The following is an 18,734-nucleotide window of genomic DNA, read 5'->3' as shown; positions in this document are numbered from 1 at the left end:
TTCAATGGCTGTGTTCGGGGCACGCATGTCCACACACAGGTGCACTTTGTTCTCATGTCCTCGTTTGAGTACAGCTGCTACTGGTGACACCCATGGAGTAGGTCCGGTTGACCTTTCTATGATGTCCGCTCTCAGTAGGTCTTGGAGTTCGTCATCAACTGCTTGTTGGAGATGAAATGGTTCTTTCCTGTGATGCTGAGCCACGGGTGTCACTTGTTCATTAATGTGTAATTTGACTTTGACATGGGCCAATTTTCCTAGGCCTGAGAATAGTTTCAGGAACTTGTTTATTATGTCGGGTGAATCGTCAACTTTGAACAGAATTTCTCCAAGATTCAGGCGTTCCGCTGTAGGTAAGCTGAGAAGGCAGTCAGCAGTTTCAGGGCCTTCTATTACATGAATTTGAGCCTGCATTGTTCTGCCTTTGTAGGTCAGTGATGTGTGAAATCGTCCTAAACACGGCAGCTGTTTCTTAGACATCCACGTGTAGACGCGCAGTGCGGCCGGCTCTAACTTCGGCTTTGTGCATATCCTCTTATATTCGGTCATGCAGATGTAATTGAACGATGCTCCGGTGTCTAGAACGAACTTGGCGGAGTGATTACCTATTCGGATATGGAATCGGGGGTATCTCTTTAACTGGTCCGGGTCTGCTACCATGCACACATATTCGTCACTGTCTTGTGATATGGGAGTGAGGGCGGATGATTCCGATTCTCTTGACGTTGATCGTCGGGATCGATATGACGTTTGTGATTGAGTGCTGGATCTAGACGAGCTCGTTGAGTGATCTCTTCTTCCTTGCACTGCCCTCGCATGGTGGCGTGATCCCGTACTTCGCTTGGTAGATCCGGCTTCTTTACAACGAGTTTGGCACATTGCTTCAAAGTGGTTATCCCTCCCGCATCAGTGACATTGTTGTCCCATGGCTGGGCAGGGGCCCGTGTGAGGGTAATCCAGGCCACAGCGATGACATTGCAGCGTTTGTTTCCGGGTGTTGCTGCTTCTGGTTCCGCCATAGGACGAACTTGAAGACTTTCCAGGCCGACGTCTTGCTTCTGCTTGAGATTGTATTCGGAAAGCTTGTTCTTGCTTCTCTGTCTTACTAGCTTCCATCTTCTTTGCGTGCTCTTCGGCTTGATCATTTATTTGTGTGAGCTTCTCGATGCCGTCGAGTGAGTAATGTTTCTTCAACAGCCGAGGTCGTAGTGACTCTGATTGGCACCCTTAATAATTCGCAGACGAAGCGCATCTTCGGTGTTGAAGTTATCGAACTCACAGTATCGTGCTAGGCGTTTTAGGCGCAAAATAAAATCACTCATGGACTCGTCTCGTTCTTGAGACGCGAGGTTGAAAGTGTAGCGTTCACAGTCTAGGTTGCGCTTGTGAAGGAACTTTCTGTTCAAGGCTTCTCTCACGTCCATGTTGGTTAATGTTTAATCTTTTGACTGTAAATGAATATTTCATGTGAATTATCACTTTTGAAACTAAAATAAGTGTGTCATTTTCCAGCCCGAAATTGGTCAAAATAGAAGCTTCTGAGTAGGAGGAAAAGTCTGTAAAAATGTCAATTTTGGTCACTGTGAGGCTTTAAAAAGTGGTTATTTAACGAGAGGCACAATCCAAATGACATTTTGAATCATTTTTTGTACAGTCCAAAAAATCAATTTTCTGATGAAAACGATGACTCCGGACCTGTCGAACTTTCTCCAGATGGTCAGAAATGGTCATTTTTTAATGTTTAATCTTTTGACTGTACATTACTATTGCATATGAATTATCACTTTTGGAACTAAAATAAGTGTGTTTAGAGTTATTTTTTAGCCCGAAATTGGTCAAAATAAAAGCTTCTCAATAGGAGGAAAAGTCTGTAAAAAATTGCAATTTTGGTACTGTGAGGCTTTAAAAGTGGTTATGTAACATGAGGCACAATCCAAATGACATTTTAAATCATGTTTTGGCGGGCTCAGGGGTGTCTTCTGCTCTTTGCCTGACTTTAAAATGGCCGCCGGGTTGTGGCAATGCTTCCTTATGAGGTGTGCCTGACTTTAAAATGGCCGCCGAATGCGACTTCTGTATGCCGGCTCTAATGGTGGGGAATCAGTGCTCTTACCCCAATTCCATGCACTACTTACTCGGTTGGAGCTCCAGGGGTTTGATTCACGGGGTGCTCTCGTTGTAGACAGGAATGTGAGCCGAACTGCCATGCACGCTCACCTTGACGATGACACGCTCTGCTTGGCAGTTACAACAGCACTCGGGCAGCGTTTCTTTCGCGTGTAGTTCAGGAGGGTGTCCTTGCATCCCACCCTCATTGCCAGGTTTCGTGTTTCGCGCTTAAATAACACGCGGACACGAAGTCTAGTTACATGCTTCTTTATTCTATTACCTCCATACTCCAACTGGCGCTCCTGCGCCTCGCCCCTTCCTTCCTCTTCCTGCCATGCCTGACTCGGAAGTCGCAGACAGGGTCAGGCATGGCGACACAACAGAACCCTGGGCTGCCAAAGACACAGATAAGTTTGGGGTTCTAGTGCTAAACAATAGACCATAGCATATCTGATGGTAGATTTCTTATCGTAGCTTCATCACAGCAATTTAAAATCTTTTTTGTTATGAATCTGCTCCAATTTTAACCGTGGCGAAGACAGCACCAGGGTCGTGGTGAGTGACATAGGAGGGACCTGTTCTGGAAGGACAGAGAAAGGTTACGGCCTGGTTGGAGGTTGGGTGTCCAGGTATTTTAGCTCAGCCCCTAGTTCTCGCCTAGAGGTCATGGCATCCTTACTGCTGATGCCCTTGTGTATGAGACAAAATAGATCATTCAATATGAACAATTCAATCACTGTAAACAACAAATTAGTGATATAGCATAACGTAGTAGAACTGCTTTCATGCAAACACCAGTACAAGTGACGCCAGATTCGTTTTATTACAGAAATAAGTAGACACTTATCAGAGACTTCCTCAATTAAGGCTAGTGGCTATTTTAAACAAGCACTGGCAAAGCCAATAGGTTTCGCATGTGCAAAATCTATTGGTTTTGTCAATTTTTTAAAGACTTGTTGCACAGAGGCACTATCTGCTGTGCAGCATGGCTTAAAGTAACAAAAGAAAAAGCGCTATGGTGCAGTCAATGCTGGCTACGTCTTAGCGCTTTAAAAAAAATGTAAGCCAGGCTAGTGCTGCTGTGCAACAGGTCTTAACATTGATGAAACCAAGAGATTTCGCAGAGGCAAAACCCATTAGCTTTGCCAATGCATGTTAATGCAGGGGTTCTGAACTCCTACTAGAGTTTGGGTTCTCCGGGTGGTTATTGTATTATAATTGCATTTATGTTGCGCTTCCTACCCTTGACATGGCTTTGAAGCTCTTTTTGGCAAGTAACCCCATTCCCCGGGAACCCAGTGTTCGAGGTTAAAACAGCGTTTATCTGTAAATTGGGTTTCTAATTTGTACTCTTTGGATGGAACCATCTCTTGCATTGGTCTAGGATTCTTGTGGTCGGAGTTAGCAGGTCTTATTCTTGGGTTTTTGACGTGTGCTTTTTAATGTATTAAATCTGCAGTTCTTTGTGATTAAGAGTAATTGAATTTGGATTGGATCGGGTGAGAATTGAAAGCTTTGGTAGAATTTAATTAGAACAGAAAGATTGAAAACTAAGTGAATTAGTTTACTAAATTAAGGAATTATCTGACAGCGCTAGCAGAAGAAATATTGTGTTCTCTCAAATGATTGGAGAATTTGCAGGTGGATTAGCAATAAATCAGGAGATTGCTATGTTTTAATGTGGAAAGGTGCATCTAAGCGAGAATGGAACAAGCCGTGCTATTTAGCAGAGGAGGATGAATTAGTGTGGAGCAGGCAATAAAGTTAGATTGGGGCAAAACAGCAGAAGACAAGTGAGTGGAAGTCAAAACGGTTGGGAATTCAAGAGGGGTGTCAAATTCAATCAAGTAATCAATCATGGGATTTGTAGAGTGCGCTACTCAACCGTGAGGGTCTCAAGGCGCTGGGGGAAAGGGGGGAAGCAGCTCTGGATCAGTTGAAGAGCCAGGTCTTGAGGTCCTTCCTGAATGTGTGCAGGGTCGGGGAGCGTCTGATGTTCACAGGGAGCTCGTTCCAGGTCTTGGCTGCGATGTAGGAGAAAGCTCTCCCGCCTGCTCTGTTTCTGCGGATGCGGGGGACCTCTTCCAGGGCGAGGTCGGCAGAGCGGAGGTTCCTCTTGGGTATGTGGAAGGAAACTCTCTCGTTGAGGTATTTGAGTCCGATGTTGTTGAGGGATTTGTATGCGTGGGTGAGGAGTTTGAAGGGGACCCTCTTCTCAACGGGGAGCCAGTGGAGGGCTCGTAGGTGTAGGGTCCTGTGTTCATAACACAGTGTCCCGAGTATGAGTCTCGCTGCGGCGTACTGGATGGTTTGGAGCTTGTGTAGAAGAGTTCTGTTGATTTCGGCGTATAGGGCGTTGCCGTAGTCCAGTCTGCTAGTTATGAGTGCATGGGTGACAGTCCTTCTGCAGTCGGGGGGATCCATTTGAAGGTCTTGCGTAGGATGCGCAGGCAGTTGAAACTGGTGGAAGCGACGGCGTTGATCTGGCGGTTCATGGAGAGGGAGGAGTCGAGGATGATGCCAAGTTTTCAAGCGTGGTCTGTAGGGGTGGGTGGGTTCCCGAAGGCGGAGGGCCACCAGGTGTTGTCCCAAGCGGAGGTGCAGGGTCCGAGGATGAGGACCTCGGTCTTCTCTGAGTTGAGCTTCAAACAGCTATCTTTCATCCAGGCTGCGACGTTCTTCATTCCTTCATGGAAGCAGAGTCTGGTGTCTTTGGGATTCTTCGTGAGTGAGAGAATGAGCTGGGTGTCGTCGGCATAGGATACTATGCTGAGCCCATGCTGTCTGACGATGGCGGCGAGGTGGGCCATGTAGATGTTGAAGTGCGTGGGGCTGAGCGGTGATCCTTGGGGCACTCCGCAGTTGATATCGGTGGGTTCAGAGAGGAAGGGAGGGAGTCTGATCCTCTGGGTTCTGCCGGAGAGAAAGGATTGGATCCAGTCGAGGGCCGCTCCTTGTATCTCTGCGTCGTGAAGTCTGGCTGCGAGCGTGTGATGTGAAACTGTGTCAAAGGCTGCGGAGATGTCTCGAAGAATGAGGGCTGCAGCGTGTCCCTGGTCGAGTAGCATCTAGGATGGAGTTCTCCCGATGAAGGCAGTCAGCTGGGTGTTTACGAGTCTCTCTATGACTTTGGCTGCAAAGGGGAGGAGAGAGATGGGCCGGTAGGTTTTTTAGGTCCTTTGGGTCAGCCGTAGGTTTCTTGAGGAGGGGTTTGACCTCCGCCCGCTTCCAGTCGTCTGGTAAGATGCCGGATCTGAAGGAGGTGTTGATGGTCCGTCCTAGTTCGGGTGCAATGGCGGCGGTGGCCCTGTGGTGGGCAGGGGTCCGTTGGGGCTCCTGAGTGGGTTTTCATCATGATAGAGGTGATGTATTCGGCGGTGGCGGGATTCAGGTCATGATGGTTGGCTTGGCGGCGGTGTCGAGAGGGGTGGTGTCTGGCGTCTGTTCGCTGAAATTGTCGTAGAGGGCCTTGTTCTTAAGATGGAAGTAGGAGCTGAGCTTGTCGCAGAGTTCCTGGGAAGGTGTGATGTCTGTGGCCTCGCTGGGGGGTTTGGCGAACTGGTGGTCCACCCCTGCATGAAATTGAGTTTCATGCCGGGGTGGACCATCTTTGCAGGACGTATAGAGCCATCTGGTATGCTCTTCTTCGAAACAGGTGTCGGGTAAGACGTTTGTGCGGTTATAAAGGTGATGTGCTCTCTTTTGAGTGTATTCATATAGCACAAACCTAGCTAGGAAGCAATGGAGCGCAGTACATTACATGGGGAGTTGGAAGACCATCTAGAAGATTGTGTTCCTCCAGTGGGGATTACCTAACATTTTTTGTGTTTTTGGGCACAGGGAGATTAAGTGATTTGCTCAGAATCAGACAATGTTGAGCAGGTACCAAGACTGGGAATCAAACTGGATCCCCAGGTTCTAGTCAGTTACTCGATCCACTACGCCACATCTCCTTTTGTATTTTAATTTAATATTGTTGTCTCAGAGTCCTGGGTACTATTGCACTCTAGTTGGATTCACCAAGTACTCTATAGTCCTCACTTTCAAAAGTACTTTGGGAAGCAGTCAAGGCTTACTCTTGGTGCTTGGAGACGGGGAACTAAGGCCCTCATTACGATGGCGTTGGCAGGACCGCCGACACCCATTGTTACGGGCAGGTGACCGTCTGACAATGAGTCGGCGGTTACACTGCCCTATTAAGATAGGACCGCCATGCAGGCGGTCATAAAGTGCTCTTTTCTACTGCGGCTTGTGCTGCTGCCCTGGAAAAGGGCAGCTGCACAAGCCACAGTAGAAAATGACACTTAGTGCCTGGTACACGGTGCATGTTTGTGCACAATGTGGTGCATAGCACAGGGTGTAGGGATGTGTGGGGGGCACTACATGTGCCACCCAAGCCACTTAGCAGTGGCCTACGGGGGTATGGCGCCCTGCTTGTGGCCCCAAAGTCCCTTTCCGTCTGCCTTTTCATGGCAGTGGGACCGCCATGAATAGGAAGTCGGAAAGGGATATCCTAATCCCTGTGGCGGTGCCTGGGCAGGCACCGCCTCCATTGTAGGGTTAGGAAACCGAACGCCGTCCTGATGGGCTCTTTAATCCTGTAGGAGGTGGCGGTCCATCCCCCGCTCTGTTGGCTAACCAGCTGCATTGTAATGTAGCAGTAGGACCAATGCCCTGGATGGCGGGCGGTCTGCCAATGATGGCCTATCGGTGGCAGTCCGCCACCTCATTGTAATGAGGGCCTAAGTTACAGTAAGGCACAGTAACCAAACATTAAGGAATACATGTAAAGTAAAAGCTGTATATTTATTAGAAAAAAAGATAAAAATAGGTTATTATTTTCTGTGGGAAACATTCTAGAAAAATATGTGGAAAATATCCCTTGTTCAAAGGGGTTTGGAAACATCCCGCTGATTCCCACTCTAGCGGATGGTGTTGCATAACTCGCTTTTACCATTCCTAAGAAGTTCACATCTAGTCACAATCTCGCCTGGATGCCCTCCATTGAGGCATTGCCACGTGCGTGGAGGGTGTGCATGGACATCTTTCCAGAGCTTTTACAGTGGAGGGACTGCTTTTTTCCTTATGGGAGGCATTCAACTTTAAGGACATTGAGGTTCTGGCTCTGTACCAGTGTCTGTGGCCCTCAACTTTAATGTAATTGAGGTTGTGGCCTGTACCTGTGTCTGCAAACCCAGCGACGGAGAAGTAGAGGAGCATCGCCCCTCCCCACATTGAAACTCAGAAAGCGTGAAAAAATAAAATGGTAATAAAATCATTTAAATTACCATTTTATATTTGATTCTTTGCCAGCTGAACAGAGTGTGAGAGCAGGGCCGGTCCAATCCGTCATTGCTGATGGTTGGCAGCAGTGCGTAGTGGCACTTCAGTTTGAAATGCGAATGTCGGTTTGGCTGGCTAATATGCTACGGCCAGCCCGACATGTCCAATCAAAACCTCTCCAACCCAGCTGTCTTAGAGAGCTTGGTGGAGAGCAGGCACAGGTCTTCAGTGCCTTTAGGAGCGCTGAGCCAGCCTGCTCCAGCCAATCCATGTGCTTCACGTGCTGCAGGCTAAGGTAAGTTAAACTTTTCTTTTTTCTTTTTAAATGTTATTTTTTTATTGCATGCTAGTATTGCGCCCCACCATGTCACCAACCGCAACTGTGCAGACCTCCATTTCAATGAGAGTGGGGTTGCGGCCTGCTGCCACTGCATGGAGTACCGATAAATGAATGCTGAATCAGGGCCACCTCTGAAGGTTGGCCACCCTCCATGGCAAAGGCTGCTGGAGTGTGTGCAACCATTGGCTTTGGGAGTGCCAAGTGAGAGAACAGGAAGTCTGAAGCACCGCGCGGCTAGATGCAGTTCACTGTCAGAGTTAGCAAAACTGACGCCTGCACAAGGGACTGGCTGCACCCGTTACAGTGCCCACTGAGATAGCTTCATTCATGTTGTACCTGTTTGTAGGGACTGGCTGGACTCGTTACAGTGCCCACTGAGATAGCTTCATTCACGTTGTACCTGTTTGTAGGGACTGGCTGGACTCGTTACAGTGCCCACTGAGATAGCTTCATTCACGTTGTACCTGTTTGTAGGGACTGGCTGGACTCGTTACAGTGCCCACTGAGATAGCTTCATTCATGTTGTACCTGTTTGTAGGGACTGGCTGGACTCGTTACAGTGCCCACTGAGATAGCTTCATTCATGTTGTACCTGTTTGTAGGGACTGGCTGGACTCGTTACAGTGCCCACTGAGATAGCTTCATTCACGTTGTACCTGTTTGTAGGGACTGGCTGGACTCGTTACAGTGCCCACTGAGATCGCTTCATTCACGTTGTACCTGTTTGTAGGGACTGGCTGGACTCGTTACAGTGCCCACTGAGATAGCTTCATTCACGTTGTACCTGTTTGTAGGGACTGGCTGGACTCGTTACAGTGCCCACTGAGATAGCTTCATTCACGTTGTACCTGTTTGTAGGGACTGGCTGGACTCGTTACAGTGCCCACTGAGATAGCTTCATTCACGTTGTACCTGTTTGTAGGGACTGGCTGGACTCGTTACAGTGCCCACTGAGATCGCTTCATTCACGTTGTACCTGTTTGTAGGGACTGGCTGGACTCGTTACAGTGCCCACTGAGATAGCTTCATTCATGTTGTACCTGTTTGTAGGGACTGGCTGGACTCGTTACAGTGCCCACTGAGATCGCTACATTCATGTTGTACCTGTTTGTAGGGACTGGCTGGACTCGTTACAGTGCCCACTGAGATAGCTTCATTCATGTTGTACCTGTTTGTAGGGACTGGCTGGACTCGTTACAGTGCCCACTGAGATAGCTTCATTCATGTTGTACCTGTTTGTAGGGACTGGCTGGACTCGTTACAGTGCCCACTGAGATAGCTTCATTCATGTTGTACCTGTTTGTAGGGACTGGCTGGACTCGTTACAGTGCCCACTGAGATAGCTTCATTCACGTTGTACCTGTTTGTAGGTGGGGCAGATGACGTAGGAGAGCGCAGGGGGCAGTGGCAGGAAGGTAGAACAGTGGGAGTAGAGAATCAAAGGGTGGCTATCATTTTTTTCCCCTGGCCATACAAAAACCTCTGGTAACCGTGGGTATCATGATTCTTTGCAGCACACATGGCCACCCTGGGTATGTGCAGGCTGGGTTATCTGTGTGCTGCAGGGGTACCTTACAAGGAGGCCTGTGGAGATATCAGGATTATGCCTGAGCAAGTCCCGACTGCACCTCCCATCTTTTAATGTCATTAATATTCTTTGGGAGGAACGAGACCCAGTGTCATGTTTAGGATTTTGGGGGCCTGTGGGAAAAACATATTCTGGGGACCCCTATATGGAACAAACTTGCATTTTATTACCCATTTCCTGCTAATTCAAGCTGGCATGATGCCAAACAATACTTAATTATATCATATATGTTAAACTTTAACAGCGTCACAAAAATCAGTTGAAATATGTCTTGGCCAAGACTCCAAAATTACTTAAGGCACGCTGGTTAGAGAGAGAGAGAGTCAGAGGTACGTGTAGGCAGAGAGGGAGGGAGATTTAGTGAATGAAATAGAATAGGCAGAGGTTTAAAAGAGAGAATATACACTTTCTCGTGGCGCCCCTTGGAAGGTGGGGGCCCTGGGCAATTGCCCACTTTGCCCACGCCTTAAAACGTCTCTGGTGGGACCATCACTATACGTGACAGCCTCACGCATAATGATGCTATAATGCTGCACGCACATAACTATCAGAGAGCTGCCCCTAGGCACAGGATTATTCTGAAATGGTTGTGAGGATTAGTGAAGTAGTGTTTGGCAACTGTTAGAACTGTTCTTTTTCTGGGGGGAATGACATGTAACTACTTTTTGCCAGCAGCTATGCTAACCTATAATCTCTGTTCAAGAATATCTGCTCCCAGAAGTGAGTTGAGTTCACAGGTTTTGGGTGATTCAAGTGACATAGTTCCTGTTTCGTCAGGAGTTGCATTAAGTGCACCTTATTTCACAAGTGTTTGTAGGTCCTCCAATCTAGCTTCTATGGAAAAACTTCGAAAACCCTGAATATATTACGGGTGGGTTCATGGATCCTGTAACTTTGACAACTTAGGTGACCAAAACATCTATATATACTAGTGATGATTTATTTAAGAAATGTATAAAGCACCACCTCTTGCAGCGAGCATCGTTTCTGAGCAAGGCGTAGCGAGAAGGAGCTCGAATGGAAGATAAACATCAGGAGAAATTTCAACAATATGTAGAGCGGAGTCTTGAGACCTCCATTAAACGTGCTGTTGTCCCTGGGAAGACTGCTCACTTGAAGTGCACATCAATGGCCCTTTGGTGGCTTCAAGCCCTTCCGCCAAGTCCTACTATGTTCATGGAGACACAGCGACAAGCAGTGAGTCCTTTGAGAATAAGGATCCGCCAGGACTATAGAGTCAAAAGCTTTAGTGCAGGTCTTTGGGGCCAGAGTTACACACTGTGCTGAACATTATGCAGATAACTTTAAAGATTATCCTAGAAGTTCTCAAAAGCCAGTGAACATCTGCCACGACTGGGTCTTTTGTTCTTACTGGAGGCAAGTCTTGCTGCTTGAATTTAGAATAAATAAAGTTATTGCATTGACTTTAATTAGATCACGATGCAATGAATTGCAGCTCATGCATAATAAATGGTATACCATAAAGTTGAGAACAGTGGGACTCCGTTTGTCAGACGTTCCCATTTTATGAGATTTGCATGAAATTGTATGCTAATAAAGAGCACAAAATTACCCACGTGAATTACACAGCTTTGAATTTATGCAGTTAATATCCGCTGGTGACACTACCTTTTACATTCAAACAAGAGTTTTCCTGTGGACATATCTAAGCAAAAAACTTCACATTTCTTCCAAGGGCCTGCCAATAGCTACTGCCGGCAGACCTGTCCAGACACCCAAGCAGCGGCACTGTGTTTCATCAGCATCAGAGGTCGTAGACAGTCAGTCAACGTTCTTTAAAGCACAAGAAAATGCATTATATATTTTTATACATAAAAAGAGTTGGAGACTATAAGTTAAAAATTACATGATATAAAAATATATATATATCATTAATAAAACATACCACAAAAACATTTTGGAATTCATGTTAGGAATTTGCTAAAGGAGACTCCTCAAGACCTGGCTCTTCGAACAGTAGCAGCATCCCCCCCTAGCGCCTTGAGACCCTCACGTGTATGTAGTGCGCTTTACAAATGCTATGATTGATTGATTGAAAGTCATTAAGAATACTGCATTTATCATACATCGCTATTTATAAGGGATCTCCTACACATCAGGAATGACCAAAAGAATGACGCCAGAGAGTAACAAACAAATGGGTCTGCACATGATTGAATAAAATATAAGGCTGGCCGACATTGCCTAAAACTATATTAACACATAGGCGAAAGAATAAATCTTGGCCTTTGCACATTATAAAGACTACAGAAAAATAATATGTATAGATTAGTTTGGGAAGACACCCCGTCACAGGGACATAACTTCAGATCTCCGACAGAGTGGGCGGTACTTGAATAACCCAACATCAACAGAATATAGTTTAAGCGGAACCTCACTAAAATAAAACGGTGTTGGAGGTTAGACACTGTGGCTAAATAGGAATGTACATCCGGAGTGATGGAGGGGACAATTGGTACAACTTTACAGTAGTTTTGGTCTAGTTAACCTTCCTTCACTCTCTGGCTGCCTGTAATTAAAAAGCTTCCTTAATTCTCGCCTTAGAAAATAGAGCGCAGCTCTTTGGATTCTCAAGAGTTCCTGTAAACCCAAGGACCTGAATGTGCACTTTATATATTACAGCCACTTAATCTTGAGAGCAAAATCCAGCTTTAGACAATCTCTAAGGATGTTGTGATTCAAGTGAACAGTCTCCCTCCACCATATCGAATGCCACATTAAGATGGGAGCTAAACACACTATGTCTGACAAGTAAAGGGCATCCAGTTCAAGGTGGCAATTAAAATTAGAGCAGCTGCGTGGGAGGGCCAACAGCCTTTTATAAAAGTCATCCTTTATGAGCTGCGAAGAATCTATGTCCACCATCCCCCAGACTCCTGCCCCATAAGTGCCATTTGAGATAGCTTTCGCTGCGTACATCTTTTTTATATCCAAAATGGGTTTGGTCCTAAGTTTCTTGATGAAATTAAAAATAGCCTAATACTTTTTTCTAATTAAAGGGCTCTGTTATTTATCATATTCTTCCATGTGTGTTTGCCCTCAAATAGGATCCCTAAATAGGAGAATGTGTCCACCACCTCCACCCTATATGAATCAGTATGGAAAACTGGGAGTATCCTCGGACGGTTCCCTGCGACCAAAACAAAAGACTTTGAAACATTTACACAAAGATCTAAGGTTTTCATACATTTCATGTGGGTTTCTGAAGCGCCTTCCCAGTTCTTGCTATTAACATGGCGTCATTAGTGTAAATGAGGATTGGTAAGGGGAGCTAGTTAAAATAAGGCACATCTTTAGTGGATCCAGACATGGGAGCCTCCACCTCGTTAGTATAGATTGAAAACATAAAAGGAGCCTGGGTGCATCATTGCCTAACGCCTCTCCAGATCTCAAAGGGACTTGTGCACTCTGCATGCCTTCCATACCGGACTTAGGCCGAGGCCTGTGAATACACTTGACGTATAAAAACAATAAGGGGTTCATCTATGCCCATGTCTTCCAGAACTGACCATAACTTCAAATGAGTGACAAAATCGAATGCGGCCGAGAGATCCATAAAGGCCATATATAGTTGCCCATTCTTGGCTGCCGTATATTTATCAGTTATCAGACTCAAATGGAGACATTGATCTATGGGCCCTTCCCCTTTTTTAAAACCATACTGTGCAGCTATCAGGGCATTCCTTTCACTGGCCCAATCCTCTAATCTATTCAATAAAAGGTGCACCATCAGTTTGCTATCTATCAGAGAAATTGGTCTATAATTTTGGGGCAAAGCCTTGTCCCCTTTTTAATAAATTGGTATTATTATTATTGTTTTTTCCAGGATTCTGGAGGTCCCAACTTCCATATGACACTAAAAATGTTAGTCAATAGTGGGGCCCAAATATCTAAGTGTCCTAAGAAGAAATCTATGGGAACCCCATCCGGTCCAGGGGCCTTTGCTGTACTACATTTGGCCATCCCCTGCCTTACCTCTGCCAGACTGAAGTCCAAGCTGTCTTTAGGCTCTACCTGCCTAACTGTTTTTTGGGAGACCACCACCTAATCCACTGCCCCAAATATTTTAATAAAATGAGGCATCCATATTTCCTCTTTCACGCATGTATTTAAGGTCTAATTGCTTTCATCTTTCAGGAAGGGGGCATTTATCGCTCTCCAGAAGTCCTGGATATTTTTTTTCTGCTGCAGATCGCAGTTTCTCCCATGCTTCCTTCCTCAGTCTCTTTATTCTAGCACCCGAGCATCTTTATATAAGGCTCGCAGTCTCCGAACCAGACACATATCTCTAGAGTGTGACCCAAGTGCAGCATGTAAATTACTTAAAGACTTTGAACAAGCCGCATCAAACCAGCGCACTATTGGTTTCGGTCTAGAGGAATGTGTACGCACCAAATTGGTTTTGACTTTGCCCAGTATCTCATCAATTGCTGACATCATCCACTCTGAGTCTCTGTTTTTGGGTAATGATGAGTGGGCAAAACATCTCCTTATTCACTTTGTAACATACCTATTCTTTCTTGCTAAGACTGGCTTTGGGACAATATCTACTGAACCTTTACATTTATCTTCCCAATCCATTGAACAGAGAAGTGCGGCATGATCAGTGAAACCAAGATAATTAACTACTACATGTGAAAACCGACCACATATAGTGGTGGAGGCCACAATGAAAACAATAGTTGGTCCGCAGTTCATGCTACCAAAAGTCTTTGCCAGTGTTCCTAAACAGGGATCTACCTTGTTCATTATTGCTAAATTCCTAGTTACTAACGTCATGTTTAGCGCATTTCCATGCTCGTTATAGATGAAATGGGGAATTACGTTATCTTCCCCATCGGTTAATCCACATATTGGCTTTGACAGCTTCCCAAAGCGCCCAACCATAATATATATAAAGGCACTTGGGGTGTACTGCACTAATGCAGTCAATTTCCTTTTCAAGTGATCCCGCCTCCAAAGCCATGTTACCCTCAAAATTGTTGTTGTAATAGTTAACTATGAGCCAATTCTAATCTTCAAGACCTTTGCATAACAGGATGTTATATGGTGAGTCATTCCAGAACTCTAGAACTTTTATTCGTACGCTATCAAGGTTAGCATTCCCACTTTATCACTACCCGCCTTGGAAGGAATTGCTGGTGTTTGATATGACCAGTAACCCTTAATGAAGATGGAATCACAACAAAACACATCACAACTACAACAAAGTGACACACAACAAATGTGCACAAAAATTGTTGTCACTAATTACCGCCTACAGAAACCTGCTTTCATAAAACGGTGGTAAAAGGTGCCTGCACCAAGCACTAACTAAAGTTACCACTAAGCACAGATAACAATGACAGACAATAATGATTTGTGATCAAGCCCTATATCAGACCTGCCAACTCACACGATGCCACCGTGTGACACATGAGGAGGCAAGGAAAACGAGCTGAAAACGAGCTGGAAACCACTGTAAACAAAAGATTTTCAGCTCATTGTCGGAGGCTTTAAACTGCCGACGTCCATTAATGGATGCGAAAACACTACAGGATATTGAAAAAAAACCTCAGCAATTTGTTTTGTAGTTTTTTTTTAAGACAGGGTCTAGGTTTGGCGTGGGGGCACAAGTTCTTCTTAGGTACTTCTCACTGCGAGGCCTGCCCCTCCAAGGCCCCAACCCCTTCTCCCACATGTGATTTTTGATTTTGTGGCCAAGTCTGCTGTATGTATAATTGTGTGACCCTTCCATTTCTCTTCATTTATATCCACAATGCCTCTGAACCAGTGTTGTCAATGTGCGACAATGAACGTACAACACTGAACAGTACTGTAGAAGTAAAGCTGATGAACAGTACACACTATATAGCAGGCGCACAACGACCACAGGGCTAAGAGGGCTTTACTACTTTTGCTGTATTGAACCTTGTTTGTTGTGCATGCTTGCAATATATTGCGTGCACAATCTTAACCAATCTGGGTTACCCCACTTCTGCTTTAAGCCTACTACAATTCAGAGAAATCAATTTTCACGTGAATGTGCCCCCGGCCGTCGTCTCTACCTCCTTCTGTAGCTGACTTACTTGATGCCTGTTTCCATGAGCCGACATAGGATCATTGGTCAGTCAATCACAAGAGTCCGAGCACTCCAATGGGGAGAACCGATTATTTACCCTTACTCCAAACCTTGCAGACTCTAAATTTGTCTGAGAAAAAGGACGACAGGTAATGGTACTGCCCCATCCAGACTCTGTAGCTTTAGCGATAACGGGTTTATAGAAAAATCCCAGGGGTAGGGCGAAGATCTGTCAATCAAATGAGGGAGTACTGGGAAGCTTTCTTAGCGGATGTTCTACCATTCTGTGATCATTAAAACTGACTATACAGTCTCCCCCTGTTGTTTTGGGGGCTGCGCCTCCTATGTCACTATCTGCGCTAATAATGTGATGGCTAAGTGCAAAATCCACCCTTCCAAAACTGGTCCACCAGTGAAGAGCCTTTATCATGAGCTGCTCAGTAGCTTATGTCTGTGATCTAGTCAACTCGGGGGTATTCGCCAGAATAAGAACATAGGGGCAGGCAGCTGGGGGAAGATCGAATAATTTTTGTAGCCTCTTTGACCCTTTAAGGCTCATCCCCTCTCAATTTCTCTCTCGCCCAACCTTTCCCCGCTGTCAGTATCTAAACTCTCAGGGGGCGTTGGAGCCACTATCCCCTTGGCTGTATACCTAGTTGTGGGGAGATTGCTCTGTCATTATACCTGGGCATGTCCTGCAAGGCCACATCTCACTTAAGAGCGCGTGGTAGAAGGTGTGCAGGTGCAGGGGCTGATGGGGTATGTAGCCCCCCGTTGGTGCTGGCATCTGCACGGCTTCTCCCTTGTCCTCTGACATACCAAGTAGAATCCAACTACGGTTACAAGTGGTCGTAGCCCATCTCAGAAATGTGCCCACTGTTCTTTTGGGGTAAGGCCATCTGCCTATTATCAAATCACCTTCTTGACTGTCCGCCAGGGCAAGACACCCATTCTTTTTAGGTTGAACCTGCCGGACAGCACACACTGTCTGGTTTGCAAACGACATATTGTGCGCTTACTAAGACCTTACTTGACTTGGGCTTTCAGCCCACCCATTGCTTACCATTAGATGTCTTTATTGCCACTCTCATTTGCTGGCTTCTTATCTAATAATTTTCCTTGTCCGTCTTGTGTTTGTCCCTCAGCTGGAGCATAGGCTTTATGCCATCCTCTTGGCTGGCAGACTTAGGGCACTGACAATTAATTGTTTTTATTGACCTATTTAAGTGGCTACTGCTAGCTTACATTGTTCTATAAGCAATAAAAGAAAATGGCACGTACATCATTTCTGTAGGCGCCCTCATTCATGATGATGCATGTGTGCTCCTACAGAATGACATGACCACCATCAGCTGTCACCTCATTACACCTTTTCCCTTTTTTTCCACCTATGCCTAGTGGCGGCTCCTCCGCCTTGGCGGAGGAGCGTCTCCCCACTGCTTTTAAGCAGTTTCACCAAAGGAAAAATAAAATGATAACTAGGTTATTAGCATTTTATTTTTTCCTTGTTGCGCGCACCTTTGCGGGCGGGACGGGCGGGCTGCTCTGCTGACCGAGCTGGGGAGGGGAGGAGTGGTGTGCAATCTCTAAAGTGTGCATAAATGTTTGGCCTGCCCTCTGGTGCCAGCCAAACATTAATGCGTACTTTGCATGTTCTCCACACAGGATGCATTACAGCCTGGGTGGAAAACATGCCCTGCCATCATTCCCTGGCTGAGCACTGAACTACGGCGCTCAGACCAATCACAACGCTGCGTTGCAGCACTGTTATTGGCTCAGGGGAGCCTGGGCGCTTACCAATCACAACGTTGCATTGCAGTATTGTGATTGGCACAAGGGAGCCTGGGTGCTTTCTGGGTGCTCTATTCGGGGGACGACGATGGCGAGATGCGGCGAGGAGGTATGTTTTTTTTATTCTTTATCCCGGATCCCCCCCACCCCCCACCCCTAATCTGTGCAAGCTGCTGCTGCCTATACTCAACAGCACTGGCAAAAAAGCATTGCTATTACTAATGTTGTCCAGCATTGCCAAAAAAGCACTGGCAAAGCTAATAGATCCAAAAGGCTATACTTATTGGCTCTGTCAATGTTAGATTTATGTAAAAGTGACCAACTCAAAGGTGGAATTGCAGACTTCAGAACCGGGAGATCTCCGTTTGCATTTTGGATTCCACGTGTTGTTTGATCCTAGGCAACTCTCTATCTCCTTCTGTTTCATTACGCCAACATCCTGGTTGCAATTCAGTTGACTGGTTTATGCCATGTAAAAGCAAATCAAAACCTCAACTTTATTAATAAAATTCCATCTGTGAAGGCAATTTTAGCGGCAACATCATTCGCTTAAGTTGGATGCATTGATTATGTCCAACAGATTTGGCCAACTAAGTGACTCAGTGCCTGACAGATGAGAAGCCCTGCAGAAGCTCTGTATCTACCTCTTAGGCACTGCCGCCCGCCACTGTAGACATGGATGGCAGTTTACCTGTCCATATGGTATGGTAAGTTACCTTGAATTGTGATTCAAAGTTCTCAACAGTCTGTATGCTAGAAGCATGACCTCCGCACCCTACCCAAGCCTCACCCGATCCCATTGACCGAATGGCAGCGGTTTGTACCCCGGCAGCTGTAGCACCAGGGCTGCCCAGTGCTACTCACTGCCATCAGGACATTAAATGACCGATGTGGGTAGCCATTGATAGGACACGGCGAAGAAACGAAGCAGTGCAAGATCGAGTAGCCAATGTTGGAATTTTAGATACTAGCAGTGGCGTAGCTAGCCACTTTGCCACCCATGGCGGTCCCTGCCTTTGCCAGCTTGCAGCGGCCGAATGGAAGAGCGGGGGAGAGGCCACTGCCCCTAAAACTCGCGCCGCGGGCCGACCCCCCAACCCCCTTGCTACGCCACTGGATACTAGCACATTATCCCTACCAGAAACAAATATTGACAGACATGTCTGCAGCCTCAGGCAAACAATCAGTACTAAGACGACACTCAAATGCTCTAATCTTTCTAAATGTTACTATATTCAATTAGTAAACCATGTAATACAAAAAATACATAACAAGTAACATGTAATGTGGTCCTATATTGTCGTCTCTGAGATCAGATGGCATTCATAAACCCCTCTGTCTTCAGCCTTGTGATATGTATACATTACTCGAATCTTTTTTTGGAAGTTAAAAAGAATGCCCGGTAGATACATCTGTCAGCTATTATAACATGGTACCTCTGCCGCCTTTCATATCATGAGAGCGGCTAATGATAGAAAAAAAAAAATCAATATAACCTGGTAAATGTGGGAACATGAAAAAAAAACCTGTAATGATGAATT

At 45.9% G+C, this 18,734-nt stretch overlaps 1 protein-coding gene and 1 long non-coding RNA gene across 7 annotated transcripts in view; one reads left to right on the top strand and one right to left on the bottom strand.

Annotated features, from left to right (window-relative positions):
* Positions 1-18,734, top strand: part of PEMT (phosphatidylethanolamine N-methyltransferase) — a 1,115,620-nt gene that overhangs the window by 1,010,760 nt on the left and 86,126 nt on the right. The gene's annotated exons all lie outside the window — the stretch shown is intronic.
* The window catches only part of LOC146796387 (uncharacterized), a 209,093-nt gene that overhangs the window by 189,407 nt on the left and 952 nt on the right, over positions 1-18,734 (bottom strand). The gene's annotated exons all lie outside the window — the stretch shown is intronic.

The sequence above is a fragment of the Triturus cristatus genome, chromosome 10 (genome assembly GCF_964204655.1).
Source record: "Triturus cristatus chromosome 10, aTriCri1.1, whole genome shotgun sequence".
Classification (NCBI taxonomy): domain Eukaryota; kingdom Metazoa; phylum Chordata; class Amphibia; order Caudata; family Salamandridae; genus Triturus; species Triturus cristatus.
This window is presented reverse-complemented; position numbering and strand designations above follow the sequence as displayed.